The sequence below is a fragment of the Filicampus tigris genome, chromosome 3 (genome assembly GCF_054856515.1).
Source record: "Filicampus tigris isolate MCC_2025a chromosome 3, RoL_Ftig_1.0, whole genome shotgun sequence".
Lineage (NCBI taxonomy): Eukaryota > Metazoa > Chordata > Actinopteri > Syngnathiformes > Syngnathidae > Filicampus > Filicampus tigris.
This window is the reverse complement of record NC_141219.1, coordinates 7,275,834-7,297,216: the sequence shown is the minus strand read 5'-3', so window position 1 is coordinate 7,297,216 and position 21,383 is coordinate 7,275,834. Positions and strand designations below refer to the sequence as shown.

Below are 21,383 nucleotides of genomic sequence, written 5' to 3'. Positions count from 1 at the left end.
CAGGGGAGTTCAACTTCTTTTCTTTTCTTTCACTCTCATCCAACTCCGCTGATTTCACTTGGGCTTTTCCATGCCCCATTTGTATTGTGTCCTCCATTTTGTTCTTTCAAACAACCAAAGCGTAACTGTTTCATTTTTTCCCTTTTTCATTCCCAAAGTGGGATTATACTTCCCTATCTCGAAGCATGTCAAATAGCTATCATCAGAATAGATGTTGAGCGGGGTCCTAATCCGCCAGCGCATGTCGCTACAGTTTGCATATCATTTTCCCATCTCAGAGGGAGACCGCAACCGTCCCTATTCACACGCTGCGGGCGCATCCACCATCATTAGCATAATCTGACAACCAAAACCATTGTCCATGACCATGTATGCAGAGTTAATTGCTCATTAATACCAGACAAAACAGAGGGGTGCAGAGGAAGCATAGTTGTCCGCTGACTCCAAATCCTTGCTTGTCAAGTGAGAGGCAGGTGGAACATTAAACATCACCTTCCAATATTGCAATTCATAGAATGCAGTATAAATTAGCGCTGTTGTCAAGCGATTAAAGTGTTTTAGCTAATTAATCGCAATATTTTCCATAATTGATCGCGATTAATCGTATTTTTCAACTATGATTTTTTTTTACGGAGCTTGGAACCGATATTTACTTGAGTGAAATCTTGGAATTAATGTGGGGGGGAAAAAAGTATATTTCGATTCAAAGACTGTTCTGATAGCTTTCTTTGATCCTTGAATACGATTACTTTCCTGTAAAATACAACAATTGAACAACACACCAAAGACGTACAAGCAATATGGTATTTGAATTTGGCCTTGCAAAGTGTGCAAATTATTTTAAATTTCTCCAGTGAGCCGTCGAGCAACTTTTTAAAGTAAAACTACCTAAAAGTCTTGTCTTTGCGACAGTGACTCTTCTCTAAGTTTGGCTGCACAGTGAACAGGAAGTAAATAAAACTGAGTTAACTGAGTTAATTTTTTTAGTGCGTTATGAAATTGAAATTAATCTCCATAGTTAATGCTTTAATTTTGACAGCCCTAGTATAAATATCTAAGTCCCCTTATGTCAAATAGCATCAGATCTCGAGTACTCTGAGTCAGGTGTGCTGATGTTAAAGCAAGGCTTCAAGTTTTAACAATAATCCGGCAGTGAGGTTCCATTAAGCCCTTGCGAGATGCCTTGATGAGCAATACACACACACACACACACACACACACACACGCTCACAATTTGCCACAGTGACACAGTGTGAATCAATTGCAAAATGCAAATGCGCCCCTCCGCAAATTTAATCTCATCTCGACATTAGTTTCACGGACGCGGGGCGATTTGCAAGCCGCCCCCCCCCCCCCCCCCTCTCAGCACCTGCGGGCGGCCCTTTTTGGCTATAGCGTCATGTAAACAGCCGCCGCCTCGACGGGTGCCCCGTCTGAGCACCCAAGCGTCACTACGCGGCACGTTCAAGAAGCCCGACTTGTCTGGTTGTCAACACTGGTTTAGCTTAGGAGTCCCACGGTGGCATTAGCCGTGACTCTCCTCGGGCCAAACCTGCAGCACTTATTTGATATAGATATTTCTGAGTAATATGGAATGAACAGGCCTGAGACAGGGTTCAGGAGGCCACCGCATGCAGCTGCCTAATACTGTCTTTGTTAGCTAGAGATGTTTGAAAGATGTTTTAATATATGCTAGCGTGCGAGATTTGAGCATTCTTTTAGCTCTGTGTGTGTGTGCGCGCGCCATTGATTGGGAGTGAAGCGGGGGTAAATTCGGCAAAAAATGAGCAAACCTTTGCCGTTGTATTTTTCAGTGAAGAAAACGAACTTTGCCGATGAAAAAAAAAAAAAACAAAAAAAAAACAACAACAGCGGTGTTTTGCTTACTACGTCTGAAGGTGTATGTGTGCGCGCGTAGGAGGGGTAGCGGTGCGGGGCAGTCGAAGAAGGAGAGGTATGAATGGGGAAAGAAGGCGCTTGGGTGGAGGAGGGGATGCTTGACGGACTTCGCTGCCTGTTGGCCCTGCAGCATTGATGCCGTGTTGGCCATATAATCGGATTGCCGGTGGGTGAAAGTGAGCCCGGGTGCTTATGTCAGTTTGCGTCTCGTCAAGCTGAATAATACGCATGGCCAGGGAGTGAAGCGGACGCTTGCCATTGAGCCTTCTCAGTACTTGTGGCTAAGCATTCCTAAAAGAGAGAGAAAGCCTCATTGGATTCATATATAATTCTCACTCAAGCGTTTTGATGCATTTGCATAACAGCAGGAAACCAGTGATCTTTTCAGGGCTGCTGCCGCTCTTACTGCACAAGTGTCTGTTTGTGTGTGTGTGCGCGTGTGCGTTGGTGCGTTCGAAAGGGTCCCAGTCGAGCATAAAAAGGGCCGGGCGCAGTTCTTGCACTTGGCCTCTCGCGTTTTATCGAAGATTCGCAACAAAACATTTGGCTTATTTCCATGTGTACCTTCTTCCTTCGTTGTTGGCGTAGGTTTGCCGAAGGTGACGTCGAACCTGCACCACTCTATTTGGGGCTTGGAACAAATACAAGACGTGTGCAGGGCAACTGCAGCATCTATGCGGTCATGAATAGGCATTTAACCGACTCAAGTAACTTACCATTTAGTATTTTGACAGTTATGGATCAACAGCACGTTATGGCGAATGATAAGTTCTCTTCATAAAAAAGCGTGATATAATGGGAATTTAGGAAAGAAGGATGCATTTGGATTTGGTTTTTGTTCTGTGCAGGATGACGCGGCTGGGCAATCATTCCCACCATTCAGGACAACCGTTCAACAATGGAGTCCATAATTAAAAAGACAAGTTTTGGCAAAGTTTGATCCGTTGTGGGCGGTATAGCTTTAGCTAAGTACAATGAATATAAACAAAGGAAGCAGGCTTTACAAAATGAAAATCCCTTTAAAACAAAGGTCTATTTTATTATTTACATTTATATATTATTTATTTTATTGTATTTTATTTCTCTATTTTCTGGGTGTACATTTATTTATATAGCTCTTACTCACAAGAAAGTCACTTTACATGCCCACAGTTGACACATATTAACTACATCCCCTGATCTTAACCCCCAAGAGGGTAAGGAAAAACTCAAAAACCCCATCTGGGGAATAATGAGAAACCTTGAGAAGGGACCGCAGATGGGGCAATCCCCCTTCCAGGATTTGCAGGCTGCAATGGATGCCGAGTGGTCAACATTTAACATATATTATGATGCTATACAATGTTAGTTGAAATAGTGTGAGAGTTCAATCAAATGAAGCGCTGCATGAAGATGTCTTCAAAAAATGGGTTCCAGTATCCTCCCCCCCCAAAAAAGTACAACAATCCAGTTTTCTCAATCTTTACCAATAACAGTCCAGAACATGAACGGTTCTCCAGAATGTGTACAAAATTGCTGATGCAGTCCTCCAGTACTTTGCATACTCTTCAGCATGTCTAGTTGAGTAATGACGTCATCTTATATAAGGGAATTTTATTGACTCAAATAGAAGTTAGACAAATGTGATTTTTAATTGCAATTTCAACAAGGCAAGGCAAACGTCTCTCGGACTCTCCACATCCTGGTCACCGCCTCTTCCAGCTCCTTCCCTCAGATAGGGGCTATCCAATTTTGCACACTAAAACCAGCAGACGTTCAGTAAGGCATTATTGATAAAGCAATTAAGTGCTTACTCGTTGACATCCACTAGGTAAGAACGGGTTGATGTTAAGGGGAATTAACTCATTCACTGCCATTGACGAATTTACTTTTCACAGTCCAGCCATTCAAGCCCAGGAACTTATTTATATATTTTTTCAAATGTTTTCAAACGTTAGGGTAAAAGAGGGTCTGGAAATGTCTGGCAGTGAATGAGTTAATAGGACCTGTACAACAAGAACTCATGTAATTGGCAGAATTGTATTGTGCATGCGTTATGAGACAATTTAACCTCGGCGGTTTTAGGGCGAGAAATCTTTGTCGCGGTGTCTCAGAGGTGACCGGCGGTCCTTTGGGAGCCTGCAACAGAGCCGACACAGCGATTTTGGGTTTGCTCAACCCGGATGTGGACCATCAGCTGGTCCATTGAACCTGTTGAAACTCTGTGAGGCATGATGACCATCGGGATGGTCAGGGTCTTTAGCCAGACAAACAGCAGTAATGCGTTGTGACTGACTTTTCACGCAGCAGACCCCCCAGGTCTGATTCCTGCTGCAGTCCAAAACGTATTTGAATGTCACATAATGGACCAGTGGCCTACGCTGATTTTCACTTTCACTGTGGCCTGTAATTGATCCCCTCGTTGCCTTACAGAGGCTCTAAAAAGCCATAGGTGAGGTGCCCTCTGCTCGAACAGGTCTTAACTCGCCCCCCTTTTGGCTTGTCAGTTCCACCAACCATCAAGCATATAGCCCATTGTCTCTTCTTCCATCTGATAACTCCTTTTTCTGCTATTTTCAACTTGACGGGCAAGAAATGACTCTATACGGATCAGGGGCAATGTAATACTCGATTTCTGGCACCCATCACGAGAGCTGCTCGATTATGGAAAAAATAGTATTCGCGATTATTTTGGTAATAATTGAAATCATGGTTATTCAAAACGGTCATTTCTTTTTTGGTATAAAACAAGAAAATGTTCAAACGTAAAAAATATAACGACAAATAAATGTCTTTGAAACACTATAATTATGTAAGTTCCTTTTGGGCCAGACCAAATTTATAAAATTTGTTATCATAAAATTAAAAAAAATTTCAAGAAAAGTGCAAAAGTATAAATTAAAGTACGATTTCCTTGTTTAAACAAATATAGGGCGTTGGATACAAATTTATATTAATAATCATTTTTTACGATTATGCCAATTTTGTAATCGCGGAGTGTAATAATCATAATTGTAATTGAATTTCGATGAATTGCACAGCCCTACCCATCACTCATGTAGTACATGTCAGGATGTGGGTTTAAGACAGCCCACTAGAATTATCATAGAAATACAGAAAGGCCTCTTCTTCCAAAACAGCTGCTATGTAAAATCACAGTCAGGGAATTTTGAATCCTCTCCCGTTCACAGTTGCCCAATTCTCAGAGGCGTTGACTCCAGAATAGTTTCAGTACATTATTTTTAGCTGCCGAGTCCTACAGAGCTCTTGCTCTTGTGCTAAAGCTCAACAGAGCAGGCAAGGGTAAAGGTCACCGATTGCAGTGTGACCTCTGCTCTGCAGGGCCAAAATGAGTGGACATTTAAGGTCAAGAAGAGAACAATGGTTTGAGAGCGGCCACTCCAAAGACAACCGCCAGAATGGGAACATTTCACTCAAAAGTTTGAGGGGAGTCATTCGCCATGGCAAGTGGTCAAATATGAATTGGGCCCGAAGATGAAAGGATCACCTTGCCTTCACTTCACTTGTCCGCAGTGCTTCGAGAGTGTGACCTATCTGTGCAACCACGCCACTTGGCTTCCACTTGGTTGGCTTTAAAGTGCCAAAAAATCAAGCCAAACAGCTTTTTTTTTTCAAGAATATGTTCCCAGCAGGCCTTCTAGTTGAAACACGGCATTCTGATTAATATTGCGTTTGTGGAATATGAGTTAAGCGGCAAAATCCACCCCTTTTTAGCCATCTCAGCGGGCGGCCATTTTGTCGTTTTATCGACTGAAAATGACATCGCAACTACTCAGGGCTCAGGTAACGACCAATCACGGCTCAGCTTCAGAAAACAGGTCAGCCGTGATTGGTTGTGGTGGATGAACTCTTATTCCACAAATGCAATGTTTATCAGAATGCCTTGTTTCAACTAGTGCGCTTGCAAAGAACATATTCTTGAAAAAAAAAATGTTTGGGTTGACTTCCACCTTAAACCTTTTGCAGAAAACTTGATGATTCCATCCATTCCTCATCTCTACACTTTTCCTTTCCCATCCCTTTTGCCTTTCAAAAGTTTTCTGCTTGACAGATGAACAGAGACTAATTGTTCACGACAGAAGCGGATCTCATGGTCACAGTCGCCGAGTCCAACCCGATTAGCTTTACGACGTGTCCAAAATCACAGACAATGTCCAAAATGGCAACAGATGGAATATAAATTACAGCGACCAGTTGTTGTAAGATAGGATGCGTGGTTAGTCAAGGCTTCTCTTTGATATAAATCCTCTGCAATCATGCACGCACTCTGAGAAAGTCAAGGTCAGAAAAAAAAAAAAAAAAAAAATGGAGCTGTGCAACTTACTGTCCTAGTGTGAAGTAAACATATAATCGAATTTCACTATATTCACCGCTAGAGCGATATTTATGAGATTTGGACATGCCAGAGCATCTCAGCTCCTCACAGCTGCGTTCCCATTCGCAGACACTTTACATAGATTTCATGAAACCAATGTTTTTACTCCGCTTTCATATAAAAATCCACATAAAGAAGCCTGGAAAGTACACCAAAAAAAAAAGTCGATAATCACCATCCGCTTCCCTGCGAGAACGCAGAGAGCTGAGCCCAAATAATGGCATCGATGAGGCACGATGATCTAATTAATTAAAAGCGGTATCAATTCATGCACTATTGCAACATGTGACAAAGAGGAGATTGAAGCGGGCATGAGAGCAGAAGACAGTTGGCGAGGGTTTGCCGATTCAGAAAGCGCTTTTTGAGCGCGCCCCGGGTTCGCCGTCTTAACGGGACGTGACAAAGAGGCCCAGTTAATTAGCAAGAAGTAGCATCTCAAGGAGGTCTGCGAAGAAAACCTCCATTCATTCTCTGCGGTCACATCTCCCTTATGAGAACGTCTTGAAGAGTTGAGGAGAAAGAGGGAGGAGGGCGAGCGGGGAGCGATCTTAGCTCAGACTGAGGGCCAAGCTGTACGGGCCCGCCTAGCTTGATTTAATTTGGACAGTCATTCCTTTTAATTTGCACCGTCATTGTATCCAACCGGGACTTTCTTTTGAGGCCCATGATCAAGTAAAAGTGTTGGAGTGCAAGTCAACGATGCGCCCCTTCTGTTCTCCCGGATGAGATGCGGCTCCGGCCGAGGTCGGATGAGTGGCAGACAATTAAGAACAGAAGAGGATTTGGAAAGAGGATGAAGTTTTAATTAAGGCACTTGTGGCTTTCTAAGCAGACTAATTTAGCCACAGTTCCTCACAAGTGCATGAGATGATTGAAACAGTGATTAGGGCGAGGGTCCGAGGGGCTCAAGCTATCTTTTTTAGGGGAGCCTTTATTAGATCTTTTCTTCGTGGTGATTTTGAAGTGCCCGAATGTGCCGTTAAAAAGAAAATAATCTTTTGGAGGGGGGGGGGGGGGGGGGGGGGGGACTACTAAGATGTCGGCTTACGTTCTCTCAAAAAAACTGCAAGATAAAAAAAAATTATATATATATATATATATATATATATATATATATCTCAATACCCCGCCATCCGCGAGTGTTTTCCTGAAATGTAGCATCAACTGGATGTGAGCTAGTAAATGCCCGAGTAATGCTAACGCTTGAGGAATTAGCATTCCCAGTAGGAGCAGAAGGCTAACAGCTTGGAGGTCAATCTGATGGGGAGAACCAGGTTGGTGTAAATGCTGTTTTTGTATCATTTGTTTAACTAGAGGCCTGATCAGAGCACAACAAACCTCCCCAAGGTCCACATGGCTGAGGGCCACACAAAGGTAGGCCAGCCTGGGCTCGGGTCCCCGAGGACTGAGGAATATGCAAAGCTTTGCACCTCCACTCCGCACGCCGAATTTGAATGGTTTCGACTAGGCTGCACCATAAGGAGGCAACATTCACCAACCTTCGCCGCTTGCTTTTACATATAAAGCCTAGACAATGTAAATGAATGGCAGTGACTGTCCTGGGGAAGGTTTAAGAATGGAAATGCATTGTTTGCATAGCATCTTGTAGGGAAAGAATGAGGGTAATTAAGGTTTTAAGTCAAACAAACAATACCATTCATTTTTGGGCGTTTTTTTTCCCCCCCCGTCAATTAATTAAAGTTTGAAAAGTAACTTGTCTTACGCTCCAATTACATAAGAAACAGAAAGCGTCCTAACAGAAAGCAATCCAAAATGGTGTGTCTGAAGCACTAATTATCGAGGGCCCTAATGACTTTCTCGCCGCTGATCAGTCTGATCCTTTTGAGCCAAGAGTTGTTAAATAGATCAGGAAACTGCTGACAGTGGTCAGAGCATTGCAAAGGAAGGCCTTTAGACATGTAGGCTAATGGTTAGCTTGTCAGAAAAGTAGTGCCTTCTCAGCATCTCTTTCAGATGTCAACAAGAAGGAAGTAAACTGACTGACTGCTTTTTTTTTTCCTGTCCCTGTCCACTGTCAAACTTTGTAAATGCACAAAGTTGAGTCCTATATTTCAGTTTGGAATTTTGAAACTACTGGATGCGTTAGCTCAAAGCAAAGCAGCCCATACCACGAATATTGTGTGCATGGTGAGGATATACGGTACAAGGCTTTTTTTTTTTTCATTGTTTGGAGCAATTTTGCGAATCATTGACTTTATTTGAGGAGCAACTTTCTAACTTTGCGGAGTTGTTTTTTTCAGGTTCTTCCCAGGGAACTGAAGCAAGGGTTTTATTTAACAATCAAAATATGACAACACAATGAATGAACAATTGGTAACCATAAGAAATTAACAGTTCATGAGATTGACAAGATATTTCATATGAATCTTAGGAATCGTAAAATCTACCGTTTTACACTCTAAAAACAGTTGCGTTAAAAATAACACAATTTGGGGTCAAAAACGGACCAATCCACTACTTGGGTCAATTTGACCCACCTTCTTGCGTTGTTCTTTTTGCAATTTTTGGGGTTGTTTTCTGCAAAACAACCCAGAAAGTTGTGTCAGCTTGACCCAAGTAGTGGATCGATCGGTCCTTTTTTAACCCAACACTACTGAGACAATATGGAATTGTTCACTGTGCGTTTGTGGGTCATGAATTCACGACAATGAAAAGGTTTCTCAAAAGTACTCGCAAAGAAATGTGGGGACTTTTTTTTTTCTGGGGGGGGGGGGGGGGACGATTTGAAGGCTTGTGCTCAACTCTATGGAAAATTCAAAGTAAGAGAGGAGGGGGAGGATCTGCCAAAGGAGCCGGGTGGAGGGTGATGTATGGAAGCGTCCGAGTAAGAGTTTATTCACTGGCGTCTAAGGGAGCCATTCAGAGCCACTGAGAGAGTGTCTATAGCGGGGCAATCAAGCATAGGACTAGGAGGCTTTATCTCTAAAATACAACCCCACCACCACTGAGCTCCACCCTTCCAGTGCACACGCACACACTGCTACCTGTGAAAGTCTCTCATGTGCGGTTAAGGGTGCCATTGAGGGAGACAGGAGGGAGAACGGCCCGCGAGGCACAAACAATCCTGAGGAGTCTATCATTCTGCGCGCTGTTGTCTTAGGACTTCAATAGAGCTGCTGTGACCTCCCCACCATCAACTCCTCCTCCTCCTCTCCTCCTGCTTTTGGCTCCATCCACCCCTTCTATCTGCTGCCAAGCCATCCCAAACAAGCTCTGGCAATACGGGACTCTTCATCAACGTTGATTTCAATTCATGATGGTCTCTCAGAGCCAGTTTAAACTAAAAAGACAAACTTTTTTCCCTTGTAGTGGAAGTTCACTGCCATCAATGCGTTAAAGAGGAAATCAACCCAAATATATGTTCCATGCAGGCCCTTTAGTTGAAACAGGACACTCTGATTAATATTGTGTTTATGGAATATAGCAAAATCCACTTGTTTTTTAGCTATCTCACAGGGCGGCCATTTTGTCACTTCTGTCAACTGACTATGACATCACGACTGTTCAGGGCTCAGGTAACGACCAATCACAGCTCGGCTTCAGAAAACAGGTCAGCCGTTGATGTCATTTTCAGTCGACAGAAGTGACAAAATGGCCGCCCCCTGAGATGGCTAAAAACGGGTGGATTAACTTTTATTCCACAAACGCAATATTTATCAGAATGCCTTGTATAAATTGCCTTGTTTTAACTTCCCAGCAGGCCCACTAGTTGAAACACGGCATTCTGATTAATTTTGCGTTTGTGTAATAGAAGTTAAGCAGCAAAATGCACTTGTTTTTAGCCATCGTGGGGGCGGCCATTTTGCCTTCTGTCGACTGAAAATGGCATCATAACTGCTCCCAACGACCAATCACGGCTGACCTGTTTTCTGAATCTGAGCCGTGATTGGTCGTTTTGAGCAGTTGTGATGTCATTTTCAGTCGACAGAAGACAAAATGGCTGCTCCCAGAGATGGCTAAAAACAAGTGGATTAACACTTATTCCACAAACGCAATATTTATCAGATTGACCTGTTTCAATTAGTGGGCTTGCATAGAACATATAACATCAAAAATATGTTTGCGTTGACTTCCACTTGAAGGAAAGCAGTGTCAGCCTGAACTTGGATTTTAATAAATACAAGTTGCACCTGAGTAGAAGTCGCAGGACCAGCCAAACTATGAAATTCAGATAAGATCATCATTTGTTCTAGTACATTGTCTTGTGACATTTTTCTTTTTGATGTGTCGTGACATTTTTTTAAAGTAAAATATACAACATATTGGGAAACTCTGCTTGATTATACTAATATACTTAATATTAACCCATTCACTGCCATTGACAAATGTATTTGTCTTTTCCTAGTGCAGCCATTCAATCCCAGGAATACATTTATATTCTTTTCCAATTTTTTTCCCAACGTTAGGATTAAAGAGGGTCTGAAAATGCCTGACAGTGAATGAGTTAACTTTGTAAGAAAGAGTGACAAACATTGATCAGGATTTGTCATGATACAACACTCGCACGGCCGTGTCGCTCCTCTGCAAACATACAGTAAGAACCCCCCCCCCCGCGCTCCCATTCAGGCGACAGTTTAGTTGAGCTGAAGTGAGGTCCTAATTCCCGTTGGCCGAGACAGTACTGTGCAGGGCCATGACTCATTGAAGCATATGGTCCTGTGATTGCCTCCGTCTGATCTGTCCGCGGCATCTGTTGTCGAGTGGGCCACTCAGACGCTGTGACAAATAGCCTTGTGAACATGCAGTGTAAATGACACTAAGGCCGGGGAGGCATGCGGGGTGGATGCAAAGAGGTACAGGCGGAGCACGGGCTGGTGGCCGTAGGGGTACGGCGGGGGTACGAGGGCAACAGAAGGGCGAAAAGAGAAAAGCGGAGAATACAGTCATTACCCACCCAGGGCTATTCCTCTCTGGCCCATTAGCTGCTGGCGGCCGTGACCAATTGGGTTTTGTCACTCCAAGCGGGGTCATCCAGTGGTGGTCTGGGCCCTCTATAATGGACGCTCACTCAGCCATCATCACACAAAAACCCCGAAGAGGAAAAGAAATTCTTGCTCGGATTCTCCTCTCTCTGTTTAGAAAAGAGCCAGTCAGGCAAGAAAGCCCAAAGAGTGAAAAGTGATCATGAAAGGAGATTTGTTGCGATGTGAGGCACGCAGGGGAAGTGATCGTTTAGCCACACGTTGGGTGAAGGGACTCGGCGGCGGCGGCGACGGCGGGTCTTGTTCGACTTTACAAGCTCTGTGCCACCGCAAACCAAATCAAATTGTTCCAATCCTTCAAAACCGAGAGGACGAGGAGTCACTTCTTGTGGCGAGAGCTCGCAACCTCACAACCACAGGCAGCACGTTTTCAAAGTGGAAGGGAAGACGAGGGTTGAATTGACCGTGGCAGATTATGGTTAAACGGGTCCTCTACATTGAACGTCCGTCTTGATTCAATAGAAACCGCTGTCAAAGGCTTGTGACTTTTAAGTTACTCTGAGAGACTTTCAATTCATTAGCTTGAAGCTTTTTCAGGGCAGTCATGTATGGCGATATACTTTTTTGCTGTACAAAAAACATCGGATACCCTTTGATGAAACATTCTCCAATTATTCTTTAAATTAGGCATCAAAACTGCCCACGTTTTGGAGATGCGACGCTTCTGCGTCAAAACGTTTTACGTTCGGATTACTTTGTGCATTTCAGTGCTTCATATGACCAATTCGTAAGAATCGTGTACGTCTGTGTGTTTTTGTCCCGTCAGAGGCAGACTAAAAGGCCAGTTAGCCACCTAGCGGGCTACTAATTCTCCATGTCAAATACAATGGCTGCAATTATATGGTAATCAGTGTTGGTGCTTCATACCTTTCTGCTGCTTTCTGCAAGCGTATGTCTGGCCAAGCTGCCCCTCGGGGGGACGTTTAGTCACGGCTTATTATTGACCCATTAGACAGCCGTCCCTCTGGCAGAAAGAAACTTGTCGCCTCGCAGACCACGTTGCACCCACCCTCATCCAAATGAAAGTGAAAATGAATGGGAGCATTTTTGTGTATTCATGTGGGCAAAGAGAATAAACATATTGGTCCTGAATTTAAATTGTAATTCAGACAACGGATGACGTGAAATACACACTTAAATGATTTTGTGGTTGAGCTTGAAACATTGCAACTAATACAATAAGGAAGCCATGTCTGTTTTGATAGACACTTTTTTTTTTTTTTTTATGGAACATAGTTTAATGCAGGAACGGGCAACTTAAATGCTGGAGGGTGCCACATTTTTTTTCATTAGCGCGACTGGAGAGTCACACAGGACCACACACACGTGTTAACCCAGACGTATGACAAAAATGCTATTTTAAATATGGGCAAAATACGCGCAATATACATGCTCTTAATATACTTTATTTTTGATCATTTATTTTTCAACGTGTTTAGAAAAAATCCACTATCGTAACCTAACAACAAGGTGTCTGAAGCAAACAGCAACAAAATAACCACGTACAGTATTTATTTATTTTTTCCGGTGCAAAGGGTCTCTTGCGCCAAAATGACCATTCAAGGCCGGCACAAAACGACTGAACAAGAAACCAATATTAAGTGCAAGAACTCATTTTGTGCATTTTTTTTTTTTTTTACAAAAATAAAATCACTAAAATGTTATTTGTTTATTCTTACATAACTGCCCCAAAAATATTAGGCCTACTCACGTTGTAGTATAGGGCAGTACAACACTCAGTGTAAGCGCAACTAAGACATGTCTGCCGTCTAGAGGTGATTGTCGATATTACATCTTAAAGCTACAATGGCACCCTGCATATTCACTTTTTTTTTTTTTTTCTCTTCACTATTTTTTCATAGTTTGGATTTTTTTTTTTCTGGGATCCCTCCCAGTTTCCCCTTGATTGTGTGAAAAAACATATATTGAATGGTTATCACCAGTTGCCCATTCCGGCATGACTTCATCATACTGATATGAAATGAAAGACTGTACAATTACGGAGCATTGATCAAAAGGAAGGAACACAGTTTATTTCTTAACTCTTTTTAATGGCACTCCTATACAAACAAACAAAATCACATCAGAAATCAAGTTGGCAAGTTGAGGAAACCAAAACGTTAACAAGCGTTTTTGATATTCTATTAATATTGATATTTCTCAGTTACATGCAGTCTACTTTATAATGATATTGCTTCATTTTCAGCTGTGATTCTACTACTGCGTGCGGCCTTCAATTTAAATACCTACTAAAAAAATGACCAAATACTGTCCCTCTGCTAAAACTTGTGCGCTTTCTGAAAATTCAAAACTCTAGTTTCATTTTCGAATGCAATTCTATGTATAATATAGACAAATGAAAATCCGCGCACATTCATAACACCATGAAAGCGCCGATATTCCCATTGAAAACGTGCCCACTCTTTGTCACTTCTCCGTCACATAATTGGCAAATGTGTTGTTTCGATATAATCCCCCAGATCTGTCAACTCTGAAGCTTGCCCTCTGCCCCCCTACCGTCCCTCGCAACACACCCACACGAACCCATTGACACCTCCTCTCAACTCCCCACCCCTCCAAAGCAAAGCTCTCTTTGTTAACCTAATGTGCTTTTACCAGTTGCTTTCTGCCAGGGAGACATCTGCTGTGTGCAACCAGTCAATATTGTGAGGACAGTTCAAAGCGGCCAGTTCATTATCTGTGTCAGCTTAACAACCCAAAGGTAGCGCTCGAAGGGACGCAAGGAGGAGGCGGCGGCGGAGGGGAGGCCGCGGAGGGCGACACAATATGTGAAGACACAATAGACTCCTCATTAAGCAGTGATTTATCATGATGGGATGCCCAGGTCAACCTTTGCTCCCTCCCCTTGCACACACACACGCACACACACACACACACCTCTAGAAAATGATTGTATTGTCGTGGAAAAGGGAGAGTGTTGTGAAAGTGGTGTTGAAAATAATATCGTTAAAAGGTCAAATGAAATGTGATTTTCAACACTGCGGGGTTTTTTTTTGTTTTGTTTTGTTTCGTTATTGAAGAAGTTGCTCTCTTTGCTAGCAAGTTTACGGCTACTTACTGATACTTCTGTACTTTTTAATAGAGATGGACCGATATGTTTTTTTTCAAGGCCGATACCGATTATTAGTAGCAAGGAGGCCGATAACCGATATTAGCGGCCGATATTTATTTTAGCTAAAAAGGTGAAATATTGGTGTCAAAATAAAAATAAAAACTTTGAACTATGTTTAATCATCTTTGACCATATGTTTATTGAACATTTTTTCATATTTGCATAATGTTGTTTTTTTGTTTTTTTAAGTCATTATTATTAATGTTTGTCACTGTGGCCATCTTTGTTGTAAAATTCTAGCAAAAAGAGATATTGTGTTATATTGACTTCAGATAAAAACAAAAGGTGCATAGTGTTCCCAGGGTTAGTAGAATATTTTATAAAGTTCATTGAAAATTTAAATAAATACTTCTTTGAAGTTTACACTGTTTTAAATTGATTTACTATCAGCCATCAGTCCTACTAGGTTAAAAGGACGATACAGATAATCGTCAAAATACTGAATATCGACGCCGGTAATCGGCCCTGCCAATAATCGGTCCATCCCTACTTTTAAACCACCGAAACGTAGCGCAAACTGACAACTCTCCTGCTTATAACATGACGTCGGTTTTCTCGGCTGCAAAGTCAAGGGCGGTGAGCGTTGCTGCAAGCCCTTCTGAAAGTCCCTCCGTCACGATGATCGCATACAGATCTGAAAGCCTGTAAAGACGCTCCATGCATGCATATGCAAGGAGATCATAGTGCATCTTTAGCCGCTTTGCCCTCCCACGGACGGAGGCTCCTCTTACACATAAAGGCTGTATAATGAGCGTTTAATGTATGGCTGCTCAAAATGCAAGTGAAAAGGAATATTCAACGTGGCCCATGTGGTGGATTTGTAAAGCCGCCACACACCCCTTTTGGCTTTCCCCTTTTCCATCCCTTTCCACGCGGGCAACCCCCCCCCCCTCCCCTCTCTTCTTCCCTTTCTGAATCCATTTGCCTAAATCAATCTCACAGGAGGCGGTCGTGGATAATGTACCAGCCAGGGTTTGTAAACCGTTTTGTTAATAATGCATTTGGAGAAGAAAAGAGGAGGAGAGGAAAGAACTAAAGCCGGGGCATGGAGAGAGCGAAGGAGAGAGGGAGAAACGGGCAGAAGGGTGCTGAAAGAGGAACAGTTGGGTGGGTGTGGTGCGCGGCGCTGTTTGCCAGCGGCCCCGTCGACTGCTGACACCCCTGGCCCATCTCCTCCTCCCAATGCTAAAGACTTGCATCCGCCCAATTTGGTCCTGTTCTCGCTTTAGTCACACCACCTGCCTTCATCATTCTTCGCCACACAACCAGCCCTTCGCTGACAAGACCAGCAGACGGAATAAACCCCCGTAACTCAGCCGCAACGCCCCTCTTTACACATGTATGCGCACACACACACACACGGACTGACAGCGCTGGTGTCCCCTTTATAGGATTATAACAATCAATAAAGAGCAATGAGAGATGATCATCGTCCAATTCTCCATCATTCGGCTCAGTCTTAACAGGGGCAGACAGATGTGACTACTTGACTATTGCGTCTTCAAATAAGGAGAATCAACTGAAGCACTTTTTAACTTTTTTTTTTAGAATTAGTCAACTTGTGTTTAGGGTAGTGTATTTGCTGATTTGCCAACTAATTTCCGCCTATATTCTCAGATTTTAGTCGAATTTTATATAAGGGAAAATGCAGTCATTTTTAGTTTTTATTGATTTTGTTTTACCGCTGCTTGTTATATTGTTAGAAATTGCAATTCCTTATCAACCGCCTTTAAAAATATGGCATGTTTAGCTTTGTTGAAGTTCTCGCCTATTCATATAGGCGAGCCATGGCAGGTTTATTTACTGTATATAGCACATTTCATACACAAGGTAACTCAATGTGCTTCACATAATTGAAAGTACATTTCAAAGCCTTTACAAACAAGAGTTAAAGACATTTAAAAGAATTGTAAAGAAATAAAAAGTAGCTTCGTAAAATTACGAAAATAATGTACAGTGCAAGAACAAGATTTGGGGAATACATTTTTTTTAAATGCTTAAAAAGACCTTAGTCAAAGGTACGGGAGGGGAAATGCGTAGTTTTTAACCTTGATTTTAAAGCATTTACTCTTGGGCCTGACTTCACTTCATTTGTGTGCAGCATAACAGCTAAATGCTGCTTCACCGTGTTTACTTTGAACTATACACCATTTAGGCATTTTAATGATAATGTTCCACTCCGTAATATTATCTACTCTATGTATAAAAGTAGGGGTTTTTTTTTGCGTGTGTCGTTTGTTGAAGTGAGAGTTTTAGCCAAGTGCTTGTCTACAAGTCAGCGCTGCCATATCCCATTAAGCTCGAACCTGTTCCTCCATGTAGCCAGCACCAAGCCACTTTGCCTATCAAAGCGCCTTTTAGTCCGAGGTTCCCTGACACAAAATTCCCCCAGGTGCCGCTCAGATCAGCACCAAAGCAGTCATTACTGGATCATAAGCTGCACATTCAGGCCGAGCTGGACAGGAATCCCCAGTAGAGTCTCATGTACGTGGACTGATTTGCAACCTAACCCTCCTGTCCCCACTGACAACGAGCAGGGTCGCATGTGTAGCTCCTCTTAACTCCTGTGCTCTGTCATTGTATCTTTGCTCCCATTATGTTCCCTAATTGGCTGTGAGGGGTATTAGAAGAGGTCCTGGCTATGGGGAATTAATAGTGACATCTGATCTGATGTCCACTTAAAATAAGGACGTCATTGAGTCACCGAGTGCTTAAAGAAGAGTTTTCCTTTGGGGTGCGGCTTAAGATCTGATGATTGATGGCTTATTATAATACAAACCCCCCTTTGGGGGAACAGATTTTACATTTGCCTTCCTGTTGTCCAAGGTGATGTTGCATTTAATACCGAATGGCATTTCAGCATGTAGTGTATAATGGCCGTTGTGTTATTTTACTGCTATAGTTTGATTATGAACTTTGACAACTTCTACAGCACATGTCAAACTCAAGGTCCGGCCCGTGACATCATTTTATGTGGCCCGTGAAGTCAAATCATGTGTGTTGACTTGACATGTTTTTTTTTTTTCAAATTGTCTTCACTCGTATCACTAAATATGATATTTTGCAAACATTTGTTACCAATCCCTCCTTTGAAATAAATTGGAAAATTGCACAAACTATTTACTGGCTTTTGATTGCAAAACTAGTTATTTCAAAGCATTTCACTTCTATTGACAGCTTATTCCATTTGCGTGCAGCATAACAGCTAAATGCTGCTTCACCATGTTTGCTTTGAACTCTGGGTTCCACTAACTGACCGGAGTCTGCAGACATCAGAGTCCTACTAGGTTAATATTCCGTAAGAATTTCTCTCATGTAATCAGGACCTACGCCATCCAGCTATTTATCTACCGGAAGCAGAATTTTGAAATTGATTCTCCAGCTGATTGTGAGCCTTTCGGACTGGAGTATTCTATTCTGATCTCTTTGTTCTGGTCAGAACCTGAGCTTCAGCGTTTCCGAATGAATACTTTACAGAGTGACGAGAAGTCACAGAAAGAACTGGATATCCTTGAAAATGTCTTGATAGATGAATATGTCTGGCTCAAAACACATGAATTTTTTTGTAAACAACTCTTGTTGACAAAAAGTTCAAATAGTTACACCGTTGTACAGCAACATTAGTAGATTTCCTCCCAACAAAGCAGAAAAAATTCTGTGACACATCCAATAACTGAAAAACCCACCCCTGAACACACAGACCTCTTGGTTAGACCGACATATTAAAAAAAAAAACAGGTTCCATATAGTAAACGAACAAATGAGCTTTGAGGTATACAGTACATACACACATCACATAAAAAAAAAAAAACTAAAAAAAAAAAACATCAATAAAATAATAAATCATAATTATAATAACAAGAATTAAATGAATAAATAAATGAAATATACAAATTAAAATAAACTAAATCCATTTTAATCATAAAATAAATAATGAATGAGCGAATGATGAACGAAAAAGAGGTCAAATAAAATAAACGTCATGCTGCTTGTTTTAAGCGCGAGACAATTGCTGCTCGTACGCAGACCAACCATCAAACGAGTAGAAATGTTACCGTTTGTGGTGAATCATAGCTGGGGGCTCCCAGTTGGGCACAAAATTAGCCTCCACTAGACGCAAGTGTCCCACTCCTTCATACTAGCAAAACACATTTACTTCAAAATAATCTTTTTACATTTTCCTCGTCTGAAATCAATACCTTACGCATTATGCGTAGCCACCATATTCTCCATTCACGAGTGCAACGTGTAACAAGTGCTCAGTGCGTCTGCAGACACCAAGTGTGGTCCGTGAAAATCTCCTCCTAATCAACCCCAGTGCCCCGCACTTTTCAACCAGCAGCCCTTAACAAGTCTCCCTCTGTTTACACACACTGATTAGTTTGGTAAGTGTGCAAGAATGTTCCAAGGACTGTGATCTCCGAATCAATGTGCCCCTCACTCGCATCCTTTATCTCGCCATCCCTCAGTCACAAAAGCCCAGAGATCCTCTTGGAATCAGGAGGAGAAATTAGCGGATCAGAGAGGGCTAGCGCCTGAGCAAACAGACTCTGTGAGCTAATGGACCAGCCGCTTTCTCCTCCCTTCAAATTATTGGCGGAGCAAGGGAATGTAGCCAGTCCAGTCCTGGTGATAATGCTAAAGCTCGCTAATCCCTAACACACACATTGGCCTTGCACTCTTCTTGATACACACACACAGGGAACGTGTAATCTCCACACCACCCAGGCAGTGCCTTCGGAGGGAATGGGAATGCGAGAGTAGCACAGAAGTGAGACTCACGGTGCATGTACAGAAGTAGCCTTGAGCCTTTTTGCGTGGTGTAGCATGCTAGTCCTGTGGTTCTGGGTGTCAAACTCATTTTCGTCGCGGGCCACATCATAGTTGTGGTGTCCCTCGGAGGGCCGTTACGACTGCGAACCCATGGAAATGTATGATGGCTTTATATTATCACATACACACAACAAATTGATGCGTAGCTAGTTTTGAAATCCGAAGCCAGTAAATTGTTTGTTCAACTATTTTTCGAGTTATTTTAAAGGAGGGTTTGGTCACGAATGTTTGCAATATCTCATATGTAGTGTTAAAAATGACGATAATTTGAAAGAAACATGTCAAGTCAACACACAGGATTTGACTTTGCGGGCCATATAAAATGATGTCGGGGGCTGGATCTGGCCCCCGGGCCTTGAGTTTGACCTGTCATCTAGATCTTCAAAAAACTAGCAACGGTGTATTTTTTTTTGCTTGCTACTGATACAAACAGTGACACCAACAGCACTTGGGAAATGTTTATTATTGTTTTTTTTACTTAGTATCGGTGTACACCGTGCCATGGTTCTCATATTAAATTAAGTCATAAATTAAAACTCATCAATTTGTATTGATTTGGATACAGATCTCTCATTAACTTGTGCAGGTGCATTTCATGTACTTGAGGATGATGTTGTTTCAAATAGACAAATGAATGAAATCTGTATAAGGGTGTCTAAAGGTAAACAAATAATGGAAGAGTTCTTAAACAACGTGTACAGTATAATATCTCTCCACATTTGCTTCAGCAACAGCTATCTCAACCGGGAGGATATGCTAATGTCAGCTCGAAGGCGGAGTACTTTGGGTTTATGAGGGATTAGCGCTTATTGGCCATCTCCGACTCCCTGCCGAGCAAGCACGCTAATACAGGTGTTAGTAAACTGGCATTAGCCTCCAGCTAATTAGCCTCCATTCACCAAGTGATTGTCCGGCGGGCTCTGCCATTTGTAGTCATGTTTGCTCATCAGCAGGGAGGTCTCTGTGCTGTGGTGGGTCTGTCATGATCTGACATGATCTCCCTTCCTGACCGTTCCTTCTCAGACACAGGCTCAATTGGCTTTTTGGGGAAGATCAGCACAAATGGAACAGCATCACACTGAGATGGAGACTGTGGGACGAACATGGCATCTCTGTCCTCCGTCAATACACACACTTAGCAGATGGATGATGACGAAAGACGTGTTATGAAGCTCATTGTAATGCAGGCCTGCGTTTCGCCTTTGACATGAAGAAAAATAAATAAATAATGATGTTTTCAGTCTCCGAAACCATTTTTTTGGTTTTAGTTTAACATCAAAGTTTGACTTGAAAATTAGCATTTTGCGCCTCATCAATACACAATGAATAACAAAATGGATAATCAAACACTGAGATGGTCCCAAATTGCTTCCCGGAGCTGGACGCACACATGTGGCTAACATCACCTACCGTGGGTAGTCGGAGGTCCAGGCAAATTCGATGTGTTACTTATGCCTCACCAGCTAGCAAGCAACGAGATTTGGCTGGCTACCAGTCCGGCTAAAAAACGTTGCGGGGTCGCTCTTAAGTCAGTAACAATCTGCTCGGTGGCGGTGATTAAGCTAACGGTACACCTCTGACAAGAATCCTTCTGGCGAAGGGATGCTGAGGAAAGACGAAGAAGCCATGCTAATTGTTAAGCTAACCTAAGATTGACACGTAATGGTAAAGCACCGGAATTACTGTAAGTGCTTGTTGATCAAGTACACTTTTCACAGAAGTTTGGCTAGAAAGGCGTTAAAGCGGAGCGTCCCCAACTTTGTACAACAGAATAGCAGGTAAATTAATAAGTGTCTGTACTCTGGAGAGAAACTCTAAACTGAAATAAATTAAGTTTCGCTACGGTGTACGTCAGCCAGGTGGAGTAGCCTGTAATCTTAAAAGTATTAATATAAATATCATGTATCATGTATCAACATAATTATATCAGTAATGTTAATTGTCTGTTTTTACAACTTAGTATTGAATTTATTTTGACTTTTGAGTTCTGCTCAGCAAATGTTCTCAAAATTACATTACAGTAGTTTTTAACTTGTTGTTTAAAAATCAAATTAACTTTGCAAAAACACCATACAACCCATTCAGAAATAATACAATGAGAAATTTCCCCACTGAAAACTAGACAAGAAAAGACAGTTTG

General features: G+C 42.2%; 1 long non-coding RNA gene across 1 annotated transcript in view; it reads left to right on the top strand.

The window, feature by feature from the left end:
* LOC147149719 (uncharacterized) overlaps positions 1 to 20,383 on the top strand; it is a 29,002-nt gene extending 8,619 nt beyond the window's left edge. The window contains exon 3 of the long non-coding RNA XR_015086300.1: positions 20,267 to 20,383. This is a non-coding gene — a long non-coding RNA (uncharacterized LOC147149719). The remainder of the gene's footprint in view (positions 1 to 20,266) is intronic.
* Positions 20,384 to 21,383: the final 1,000 nt, after the last annotated feature.